Genomic DNA, 13017 nt, shown 5'->3' with positions numbered 1-13017 from the left:
AACAACACCAATAATAACACTTCCTCCCACTTTGCAGTTAGTCAAACAAATGCCATAAACATAAACCACTTCATCCGTTTCCCTCTAAGATGTCTATTTCTGCCCCCAGTTTTTTCTTTGTAAAAAGGTAGGGGTTGGGAGTGAGGAAGGGGTGTTATGGCCCATGCGTTGGTTTCCTTTAAGGAATGGAAGTTCTTTTGAAATTCACAATGCTGTTAAAAAAGGCACATTGCCCAGTACAGTGGCCCACTTGGGTGTCTCTGGAACCTTGGAAGGTTGATGACACAATTCTCCTACAAAAGACCTAGCAGAGGAGCACAGCTGCTCACATCCACTGAAGAATGGTCCTCCTCCATCAGGGAAGGTCTACCTCTTCCACTTAGCATGCAGCTTTGGCAGGGGCATAACCGGAGCCATGATAAAGGATGAAAACAACCATCTAGCAACTGTGTCCCAGCCAAATAAACTCTGATGATCAAAGAGAAGCAGATGTTTCAATTTTAAAACCTGTTACATGGGGGGGGGGGGATATCATTTTTGACATTGAAACAACTGTAGCCAAATCTGCAAGCACAGATGTGGTGGGCCCCTAATTAAATTAATAAAAGAAAAGGTCTGGGCTGGAGAGATGGCTCAGCAGTTAAGAGCACTGACTGCTCTTCCTAGTAGGTCCCGAGTTCAAGACCCAGCAATCACATGGTGACTCACAACCTTCTGTAATGGGATCTGATGCCCTCTTCTGGTGTGTCTGGAAACAGCTATAGTGTACTCATATACATAAAATTAAATAAAGTTTTTTAAAGGTCTAAATTTGGGATTTGGCTGTGGGAACCTGCCTTGGAAAGGTGCATCTTGTCCCCAGACTTTTTCTTCTCTCTTCCCTTGTCTCTTGACTGACCTGAGATGAGCAGCCTCCTCTACCTCTACCACAATCCAGGGACTCGGACTGAGTGGCCTGCACGGTGCTTGAGTGCTGGGGCATTCAACACAGCTGTCACTAAGCAACACTTAGCACCTGGCCCCTGACAATGATTTTGATCACCTGTCCACTAAGACAAGATTCTTTTGAACATAGATGTGAGAGGATTAAAATTGAGGATGACTAAATTTATATTAGTGCACGACTGTATCCTAAGTGTCTAGGGGAAAGCGAGGGAAGTAGCTTTGTGCGTTTTGTCATTAATTGCATCATTAACTTTCTGATTACAAATGCAGTAAATATATAAAATAAGTACATATTGTGAAACATGCAAAGTAAAAAAAAAATGTCCTATAATCTCATCTTTCATGGGAAACATCTCTCAAGAATTCGATGCATTTCCTCAGATTTTGTTTTCTAAACACATGCTAACATTTATTTTTATATAATGGTACCAGCCACTATGTACTATGCTGTATTTTGAAAACTCTTTCCTTTAGTTCTAGAGCCAGAATGTTTCCTTGTGTCTGTACCTACCATATCCCTCCCCCTGTCTCTATCTCTCTGTCTTTCTCTCTCTCTGTGTGCTTCCCTATCTCTGTGTGTGTGTTTCTGTATCTCTCCCTCTCTCTGTCTCTATTTCCCTATCCTTCTGTCTCTGTCTCTTTCTCTCTCTGTCTCTGTCCATGTCTCTCTTTGTGTGTGAATGCATGTGCATGTGTGTTTCTTTCATCTACTAGTTTGAATCTTCTTTTAAGCCAAAAAAAATGGTCAGAATTGAATACATTCTTACATACACACATACACATATACACACAAGCATAAAATACATACACAAGATTACAAATTATGCACACTCGTATATATATAATTTTACACATGTATGCTGTGCATGCTGACCAATGTCATCACACCTCCCTAGTACCCCTGTCCTTCCTCCCCTCTTCCCCACAGCTCTCTCTGTCATGTCCATGTCTATTCATGTATGTGTGTGTGTGTGTGAGAGAGAGAGAGAGAGAGACAGAGAGACAGAGACAAAGACAGAGAAAGACAGACACAGAGAGACAGAGACAGAGAAATGTGCTGAGATTAACCAGGGTCACCTGTGATACCATGAGTTTGGAGATATCCATTGGAGCCTTGTGGGTTCAGTGGTGAATGCACAGCTAAAAACAATGATTCTTCTTTTCCAAGAATCTGTCAGCATCCAGAGTGAAGGGTGTGGCCCATAAGCCTGCCTTTTCCTCTTTTTGGCCATAGATTGGGCTGATCTGTTGTGAGCACTCAGTGCAAGGAGCTGATTTGGTGATTGCAATGGTTGCACTGCCCTAGAGAATGACACTCCAAAGCCCCACGTGTCTCTCAGCTCATACATCCTTCCTGCTCCCTCTTCCACAATGTTTTGTAAGCCTTAGAAATGGTGGCTAAGTGATTGCTTATAGCTGGTCCCTTACCTGTTGCTTATGAGCTGCATCTTTGGGCAAGCCCGAGGTTCAGTAGCTGTCCCGTTATGGAACCTCTTTTGTCTATGGTATACACAAAGAAGCTGCTATGTCAGTTTAGTGAACCGTCAGTTGGAAATATGCCCATGGCCTGGGCCTCCAGGCCTCAGTAGTTAGTCGGGCTTACAGTACCACGAAGTCACATGTTTTTTAAAAGTAGGAATTTGGATTGATTTTCTGGGACCTCTGCTTTCTTACTGTCTTCATTTTCAGTTAGTGAAAATCTGGTGCTAGCTAAAAATCCAGACGTCACAGACTCCCATCTACCATGTGAGACGCGTCTTCTCCCCTTCCACTTCAGTCACTGTGAAGGCTCAAGGCATTTTCTCTGTCTGCTCTAGCCAGACTATACACGCCCCTGCCCGCTCTGTTCTCAGGAAACTCTTGTGTGAGTGACAGGCTTTCTCATACATTTTCTGCCCATGACATCATCAACCTCTTCAGTCCACCTATTCATCCAGAGTGGGGCACCGTCTGTTTCTCCAGAGGGATGGCAGAAAACTTAGCCCTGTGGACTGGATGGTCTGTGACCATGCTCCTTGGAGAGCTTTTGTCTGATGTTCCTGGCTTCCTCACTAAGTACGAGCTTCTGCATAGAGTGTGGATGTTTCCACAGATCGCTGTGATTGGCCTGCACTGGGCTGCACTTGATCATTCCTGCAGAGTAAAGCTATATGGGAAACTGAGCATCAGGAGAGAGTACATACATCAAGAGCCCCTGTGCTGATGGTCTTGGTCTGAACACATCTGTGTGTCTCACACTGAACCATGCCTCAGTTGCAGTCTGTTGTGGTGGAGCAGGACTCAGGGGAATGACCATTACCACAGGTTACCATGATAGATATTACGCCTCAACCAGAAATCAGCTCCCCTACTATGGCATGTATAAGGGGCGTAGTATAACCCTATATAGTATATGACTGTGACATCAGTGTCTGAATAACATCACATGTCACTCCAGGAAGAAAAAGCAATCTCCTTGCAGCTCACTATGTCCTGCACTCCTATGTGCAGAAGCCTCACTTAGGACTCTGTAATGGTTAATTGGATGGGATCACAGAAAGGACCGTGGTGCACAGATGTATGGCCGCTACAATTTGGATTTGGAATATCTCTCAACTCTTCATGTATTGGAGGTTGAACCAAATGGGATGCTATTGGCAGGTGGCAAAAATTAAGGCACTGGCATCTATTTGATAAAAATTAAGTCATTTGGAAATTGCCCTGGATGGGCACACTGGTACCCAATCTCCTTTTATTCTAGGATCCTGGTTGCTATTAAGTTGGCAGCTTAATGCCTAACATGCTCTCCCAAACTTAATGTTCTATTTCTCTACAGGCTCAGAGTGGTGGGGCGAGGAACCATAGAGCAAAACTTCCGAGACTGTGAGTCAAACGAAACCATTTTCCATTGTTAGTTGTTTATCTCAAGTATTTTATCACAGCTGTGAGAAGCTTGATCTCTTCCCAAGGAAGGAAGAAAATAGTATCTATCCCTCTTCCTAAGGTCCCAGTGTCCAACCAGACACAATTTCACCAGAATCCACTCAGGGGAACCAAGAAGTTTATTGTGTGGATGCTCCCCTTCCAGCGGTTGTGTAGACAGCCAATGACTTTTCCATAGATGCATAAAGGGAGCCTCTTGTCCACTAGTTTCCCACGGACTATAAACTGTAGCCCCTTTCTGAAGCCACAGGAAGTAAGGGTAGAATTGCACTTAGCAGGCGATTCAGAGTGGCTGGACACTCTGGTCAGGGCCCTGTCTCCTTCCCCCCTCCTCCTCCTATCATGGGATGTACACAACCAAGAAGCCTAGCTGGTATGACCTTTTGAGAGCAGACACAGCTAAACTCCAAAAGATGGGGGCTTGTTTGACTTTGAAGGAAAGTCGTGCACAACAAAATCTGACCTATACAGTAGTTAAATATTGTTGTTGTTTATACTAGGGTGTTTAGGATAAAATTAATATCTCGATCAGTAGACTTTGTGTAAAGCACATCCACACACACACAGAGGTAGGAAGGACTAGAATGGACTCTTGGTCCTCTGAGTGAGAAGCAACTCTATCAACAGAAAGCCTTAAACTTCAACACTGGTTTTTCTTAGCCTTTGGATTGTAGATTTTAGATTTGTTAGCCTTCATAACTGTAAGCAAATTCTTAAACTAAACACTTAATATGCATCCAGAGCTGTAATTCCAGATACTTGGGAAGTTAAGACATGAAGATTATGAGTTCAAGGCCAACCTGATCTTATTTCAAAATAAAGAAAGAAAGCCAGAAACAGGTAGACCAAAATAAATTAAATATTTCAATGATAGTAAAATAAAGAATTTTTCTATATACATGTCCTGCTTGTTCTATTTATCTGGAGAACTCTGACTATACAGACCTTTAGATAGTTCTACTACTGCCCTCACCTATGCCCAGACACAGCAAAGATACCAACTTTCAAAACTATAGAGGAAACACCCATGATGCTCTGCAGAGCAAACACATATGAAAAGTGACCCAATTACCCTACCTTGGTCTTATCTAACACAACACTTCTGGCTACTTGCAAATCAGACAGACATCAAATGTAGGGACTGGTAAATATCACAGACTTACAAAAAAACAAAAAACAAAAACACCCCAGTGTGTGGCATGTGTGCTCCCAGCTCTCTCGAGGCAACTCCTAGCTTTGTCCTGACTCCTTTGGGTGTTGGCGTTTTTATGCATAGGGAATGCCCCACATGATTTGAGGACAATCACTCCCTATGGCCATTGTGGCTCCCACATAATCATGTTTTATGACCCTGGTTGATAGTAGTTCCCAAATCACAGTGTTCTCCCAAAGATTCCGGGAAAGAGCTTTCTATGTTTTTTAAGATGTTGACATACACAGAAGGCAAACAGGTCCACCCTGCCCAACCCAACCATTGGCCACTTGCTGTGAAGTAGGAAAATCCATTCTATTCTCCAGTATCTGTGTGGGCATTTACTCTGCGTGCCTTACACTCATCGTGGGGTTACAACAGAACAGGTGAAAGTGCATCGTAGCCTGGAAAGAAGTCAACCTTGGTGAGGGAGGGTGGCGTAATCCCTGGAACAGGTTCCCATGTCTAAGGTGTTTTAGACAAAGCACATGAGTCACAGCATCAAAGCTGGCTTTATTGGTTGCTGGGTACAACTCACAGTTCCCTGCCTAGAGACAAGGAAGAGCTTTGCATAGTGTTTCCTCATCAGCTCTTGCTGCTAGCAGGGTTCTAAGGAGTTTTATGATCTACAATGAAGGTTTGACATCGGCTCCAGTGTCTTAATCCTACTTAATCCATTATAAACTTGGGGAATGGCATATATACCCATTCATTACCCGGGCCTGAACTTCTTAAAGGCAGTAGCTGCATCTTAATTTGACTGTTACACCTGTTGCATAGCTCAGTGATTGGCACAAGGTGGGTACCAAGTCAGCCTTTATTTGAAAAACAGAAGGGAATACTTAAAAGAAATGAGGTTGTTTTCTGAAATCGTTTTTCATAGCCAGTTTAAATTCTGTTATTTGCCTTATTTTTCCTACAATCTCTTTTTTATTATTTTATTTTTATTATTTTGCTAGAATCCATCCCTATTTTCTCTCCTCCAGTTCCTTCTCTGCTTTCACACTGGCTCCCCTCCCAACCTCTTGTTACTCTTTTTTTTTTTTTTGGAAGAAAGATTATTTATTTATTTAAATATTTATTTATTTATTTATTTATTTATTTATTTATTTATTTATTTATATGTAAACACACTGTAGCTATCCTCAGACACTCCAGAAAAGGGCATCAGATTTCGCTTCGGATGGTTGTGAGCCACCATGTGGTTGCTGGGATTTGAACCCGGGACCTTCGGAAGAGCAGTTGGTCGGGGCTCTTAACCACTGAGCCATCTCACCAGCCCCTCTTGTAACTCTTAAAGAGAGAAATTCTGCTGAGTTTCATTAGTACTGCTCATGCCTTTATGGATGTAGGACCATCAGCTGGAGCATCTGTATCCTCTCAGGGGCTGCATCCCAGAAGAAAGCTAATTCTTCCTTCCTCAGCAACCATCAATCACCAATAGCTTCAGCTAAAGTGGAATCTCATGAGCCCCTCCCCACCCATGCCGGGATTGTGGCTGGCTTGTTCTCATGCCGGGGCTTGTGGGAGCAGCCACTGTACAACGGTGCTGCCATGTCCCATTTACCCTGTTTTTATTGCATTTCTGTAACATTGGTTCAGCTTTTTCTTTCATTTATTAGTACATAAATATGTGTAGATGATAGTCTATGAATATAAATTAAAAATACATCCATAACATCAGTTTGACCATTCAATTGCTCAATCTAGCAAAGACTAGCCTTCATTCATAGGCATTCTCCATAATGCTTTCAGGCAAAGATACATTCAAGTCCATATAATTTTAGCTTCTTTAACTACTGAAAAGTATTTCCCTAGGAGAATTCGTTAGATATAAGAGAAAAGCCAGCAGAAGGTCTGTATGCCTGGACCCAGATAAGTACTCATGAGCCTATAATCATTGCTTTTAAACACACGGGGTCTGCACGGTTTACAAATGCCACCAAGATGCTGAAATGCAGCCAGACCTGGTAGCTCAGACTTGTAATCACAGTACATGGGAAGCTGAAGTAGGAGGGTGGCAAGGTCGAGGCTAGCCTGGACTATACAGTGAGACCTTACCTCAAACAGAAAGAAAGAGAGAAGTATACAGAATTTTTCCTGGCAAAGGGATAAAACAAAACAAAACAAAACAAAACAACAAAATGTTGCAGAACCAGTTAATGAACTAAGACTTGATTATTAAGAAAGCAACACAGGCCAAGCATGCCATTAATCCTAGCACTCAGAAGGCTGAGGCAGGCGGATCTCTGTGAGTTCAAGGCCAGCCTGGTCTACAAACGGAGTCTAGGACATCCAGGGCTATACAGAGAAACCCTGTCTTGAAAAACAAAAACAAAAACCAAGAAAAAGAAGAGAAGAGAAGAGAAGAGAAGAGAAGAGAAGAGAAGAGAAGAGAAGAGAAGAGAAGAGAAGAGGAAGAAAGCAACAGTTTGGCAGTGGCTTTCCTGCACAGAGTGACTGGTCTATTTCTTTCACAGAAACTACTCATAGGAAAAGAAGCAAATTTTTAACTACCTTTCCAGTAACCCATGGAAAATCGAGACACTTTTTAGTAATCTGTGACAATTTTTTTGCAACCAGACATGTCTTTAGGATTTTGGTTACTATTTCCTTCATTGACTTTATTGAAAATTGGGAAATTGGAAAATGGAATATTTTCCAGTGACAATCCCTGGTCACACTTAGACTTTTATGTTAAAAAAAATTAAGAAAAAAAATTCCATAAATTTGGGCTGGTGGGGCACCTCAGCTGAGAAAGGTGCTTGCTACCAAGCTTGATGGCTGGAATTCAATCCCTGGGGCCTACATGGTAGAAAGAGAGCTGACTCCCTAGTTTTCTTCTGACTTCTGCATGTGAGTTCTGTGACATCCACGTGCATGTACACACACACACACACACACACACACACACACACACACACACAAAATCTGTCATTTCTGTGTTTGAGATGAGGGGAAACTGAAAATTTTATCATGTTTCATGATGTTTCAACTCATCAGGCTAAGGCCATTTGGCTACCAGTCCCCTCTGATGGGCCCAAAGGATAAACACACACATCAGATCAGATTGATCCTTTCCTTTGTTCTCAGAAAACACCAGCAAGGTCTTTCCAAGGTCTGGGAACGGAAAGCCTCCTAAGTTGCCTGTTGGAAGCACTCACAGCCTGCCATGAGCCAGTGAGTGCTCACCACAGTCAGCTGCACAGCGTAAAGCTGTAAGCTAGCTCCCTGGACCCCAGACCTGGGTCTAGAGAGAGCCTCAGGGAAGGGCAGGAAGAGCTGACACACTTTCCCCCAGGAGATGTTACTAGAGCACACACAGCCTCTGTCCCAAGCAGCAGCCGCTTGTAAAAATGCCACCAGGAGCATTCCTGGACTCCGACGTGCATAACACAAAAGGTCACGCAGGACTGGAAACACTCAAGTCTCTGCGGAGCAGACAACTGTACATCTCACGAGAGCTTACTGAGGGCTGGAGAGATGGCTCCTGCAGAGGACCCAAGTTCAGTTCCCAGAACCCTCACCAGGGAGCTCACCACCCCCTGTAGCCTGTAACTCTAGTTCCCCGGGGATCTGATGCCTTTGCCTCCACTCAGGAACACACCCACACACAACACACACGGAAACAAATAATTAAAAATAAAACGAATCTTGAAAAAGGTATTAATAAGAGCATCACACCCTAAAACCACGGCCCTCAAGGACACCACTTCCAAGTATCCTTCATGGGAAGCTCTTCAGCCCAATCTGGCAAGCCGTGTAGAAAGGGGCTCTGCTTCCATTGGCTTTATATAAGATTTAGCTGCTTTTTGTTTCATCGAAAGGAAATTAAGTACACAACGAAGCTCAGCAACTTCTACAGAAAAAGCAAAGCGAGTTAGTGGCGTCCAAGTTCTCTGTTTCTCCTTCCTGGCTCCATCTGTGGTCAGACAGCTCAGGAGCCAGTAAAGCTGGAAGTGGCTGACGGGTAAATGACACCTTGGTACTTCCTTTATCTGGGAAGGACGCCACCCACAGCGTTCTTCTCCAGGGTAGTCAGTGTCCCTGTCAGCAGGATGGCTTTAATTGCCGCCTCCAAGAACTCTCCAACAAGGGGACTTTGTTGACTTTTTTTTTTTTTTGTAAAACATATGCAGCTTATTCAATGACAAATGCTTTGCAAATATGAATGAATATCGTCCTTCCTCCATCTCCTTTCCTTTAGTATCTCACTAACCCCCTTCTCTCCCCACCTAACTCTTAGCCAGATATTTACAAGATGTTAGCAGAGTTGATCTGAGTTTGGACAAAAAATATAATATAATATATATATATATATATAAAGCTAAAATATATATAATATTCTCATAAACACATACACATCATACAACATATACATACACAACATGTACATACATATACATCATACATATACATACATATATACATATACATACATGTATATCATTGAGATGTTTACAAACATTGCCTTGTCTAACTCTCACATAGCCCCTGACATAAGAGCATCTCTCCTTTCAAAGTCTGAGCTCAAATCAGTGAAATTGCCCAAGGCCACCTAATCCTCAGATTTTAAACTCAGTGCTCAACCCCCCTTCCCCAGTAAAAGCCAACTTCCCACAGGATCTCAGAAGTCCACACCTTCTCAAGATCACACACAGCTTGCTCTGTTTACTGCCGTTTTAACCTTGGCTGCTGGGTAGGTCCCATCTGTTCAGAGGTGATCTAGTAAAAATAAATGCTAAGTTACTTGGCTTCTACGTCTCTGTCACCATCCGTCTGCCTGCTTCTCAGACAGCCGAGCCTCTTCAAAGGTCTCCAGTGCTTCACCTCCGTGGAGGATTTCGCCTTCTCCTATTTGCTTCATGTATCTTTGGCTTGTCAAAAACCACCTGGCATATGGTTCAGGTGCTTTGGGGCTAACTGATTTCATCGTAGAGCCCTTTCTTGTCTAGGCTCCAAAGGCAAGTCTTCCTATCGTGGTATCACAATCCCTAATTAGCTATCTTGGTTGTTTGTAATCAATAAGGCATGGACATCTGATTCAACTGGAGCCAATCTGCCATGAGACAGGGTTTGCTGGACCTTTGTGGGAAAGTTATGTACTCATTATTTCTGAGAATTTCTAAAACGATCATTTCTTTCTCTCTTGGATTGAAACGAGGAAGTGTGAACTGGGAAGCCATTGGAAGCCATCTTGGGTTGGGGAAGAGAGCACCTTGTCCTGAGGCTGACATTCAAGGAAACTGCGTGGAGAGACAAGATTCCAGATCCCTTACAACACTGTTGAACTGCTGAACCAAATTACCCTTGAAACTCATCCTGCTTCTGCCTTCCTGCTGGCTGAGTTAAGAAATTTATTTTTCAATCATTTCTTTAGTGTGTGTATGTGTGTGTTACTCGAGGCATATATCACAGCATGTACATAGGAGTCAAAGACAACGTGCCAGCCCAAGAAATCTTCCTTAGTGTTGAAGTCAGATTTAAGTCAAGCTTTTAGTTTCTTATAACAAAACCAGTCTGGACCTTCCTATTTCAAAATTGTTCTTACCTGCTCCTCCCAGCTGAGTACAATGGTCTCTTTCAATTCCTTCTCTGCTCACCAGCACTTGACAAATAATACATTATAGTCCTTCTGTCTCTTAGGTTGACATCCTTGAGTTCATACACCTGGGTTTTCCTGTTCTTCTTTACTCAATATTCTTCACAAAATCCTGAAATGCTGGGAGTTTCTGTGGTTGCTCACACCACGCACGCTGGGAGCCCTCCAGGGCCTGTTCACACCACACTGTACTTCTCCCTTGACATCCCTAGGCAATGCCTTCTTTTTCCCAGTCGTTAAATCCCTTTATATAACAATGACTCTCAGATTTATAGTATCCAACCTAAACCTCATTTCTGAGCTGAAACTGCTGTAGCAATGTCTTTACATAGCTGTTTTCCCCAAAACTGCAAACCCAACTCATTATATTGGAGTGTTAGCTTTACACAGTCATGGACTATGGCTGTCTCATTCCCTGCTCTCTCAGCCATCTTCAGCATCACTCCCGATACAAAGTAAGCCATCCATGAAATGTCTGGGTGAATAAAAGAAGTACAGATCAATAGTGGGTAAATGATAAATGGATAAATCAGATAATGTGTTCTTTAGCTGCAAATGACATTATCCTAGTACAAATTTAGTAGAAAACAATTGCTTTGTCTCAACTGAGCATGAAGATGGGGATATGGATGGATTTCAAAGCTGTGAAGATTTTTGGATTGGGTGCCTCCAAGAGTGTCCTCTTGCTCCTTCACAGTGAGCAGCTGCTTCAGCTTTGTCTGCAGACTCTTCTTTATTGTTACTGTGCCTTGGGCAAATGGAGATGCTAGATCTTGGGCCAGAAGCATTTCCTTAAAGCTTTGGATATGCTGGAGGGTCACTGGGTTGATCTGTCATAACTGGTCTTACCTACACAGTTGTAGCTTCAAAGCCAACAGCAGACACAGCCAATGTAAATAGCCCTAGCAGTGGTTCAGGAAATTTTTATTTATAAAGCGGCTGGGAGTCTTGGGGGCCACAGGTTGCTAATCTCCATTCTCAATGACCAGTAGATATAATAAGATTCACATGTCAGTTCAACAATTTGTTGCTGTGGTGTTGCCAGGGCTCAACTCATTATCTTACCCTTGATGAGTGAGATGCTGTGACCATGTCATGTTGCTGTGGCTACTCGTAGCATTTACTTATATTGCAAGAGGCTTGAAACTGAAGGACAATCTCAGACACAGAAACCCTCAGCAAAGCTTAGTGTCTAAAGCTTACTCTTAAGTCTTTCACAAATCTGCTCTGTCTAGAGATTTCAGAATAGGTACCCTCCTCCCAGGCACGTGCAGCTTCCTTCTTTAGTCCTACCCATTCTTTAAAATTACTTAAAATTTCTTTCTTTAAAGAATTATTCATTTATTTTATGTATATGAGTACACCATCATTGTCTTCAGACACACCAGAAGGACCATCAGACCTCATTACAAATGGTTAGGTCAGGAATTGAACTCAGAACCTCTGGAAGAACAGTCAGTGTTCTTAACTGCTGAGCCATCTCTCTAGCCCTATTTATTTCTTTTTAAAGACAGGGTCTCCCAGTGTAGACCAGACTGGCCTCAAACTCATAGAGAGCTGACTGCCTCTGCCTCCCAAGTGCTAGGCATTCGCCAACACGCCTGGCTTAGCCCACCCCTCTAAGTCAATTCCATTTCTTTTTTGTAAAGATGTATCTATTTATTGTATGTGAGTACACTGTTGCTGTCTTCAGACACACCAGAAGAGGGAGTAAGATCCCATTACTGATGGTTCTGAGTCACCATGTGGTCGCTGGGAATTGACCTCAGGCCCTCTGGAAGAGCAGTCAGTGCTCTTAACCACTGAGCCATCTCTCTAGCCCCAGTCAATTCCACTTCTAACATGAATGGCTGGCACATCTCCTCTTTGTCTTCTTCTCCTAGTCCAGCAAGCATCTCTTCACTTGACCTTCTGCAAGGCCTGTAATGAGTCTCCTTCTTCTTGCCCATCTCAAAACCAGCTAACAGCCAGAGATCTTATAAGCCAAGAATATGACAATTATTTTTCTGTACAGTACCCAGCAGGTTGTATGGAGAATTTCCATTCTGGGTTCCTGAGACCCTTGGGATTAAGGAATCCAGATAACAGTGGGCAAGCAGTTGGAAGCCACTGCTGAGAAACAGAGAATTTCTCTTAGCCCTGGATGGCAGCTCTTCTCAGAACTAAACTCAGATGGAGGTCAGAGTGTGGCAGAAGACTAAAGGTGAAGAGTCCAGAAATCACCTGGCATAAAGAGATTTTCCAGAACACAAGATTTTCCCCTCCCCTCCTCCTCCCCTTCCCCTCTCCTCCCCTCTCTTCCCCTCTCCTCTCTTTCCCTCCTCCCCTCCCCTCCCCTCCCCTCCCCCCTCCCCTC

This window comes from Mus caroli, chromosome 1, assembly GCF_900094665.2.
Source record: "Mus caroli chromosome 1, CAROLI_EIJ_v1.1, whole genome shotgun sequence".
NCBI classification, from domain to species: domain Eukaryota; kingdom Metazoa; phylum Chordata; class Mammalia; order Rodentia; family Muridae; genus Mus; species Mus caroli.
The sequence above is the reverse complement of the archived record's forward strand: the minus strand, read 5'-3'. Positions refer to the sequence as shown.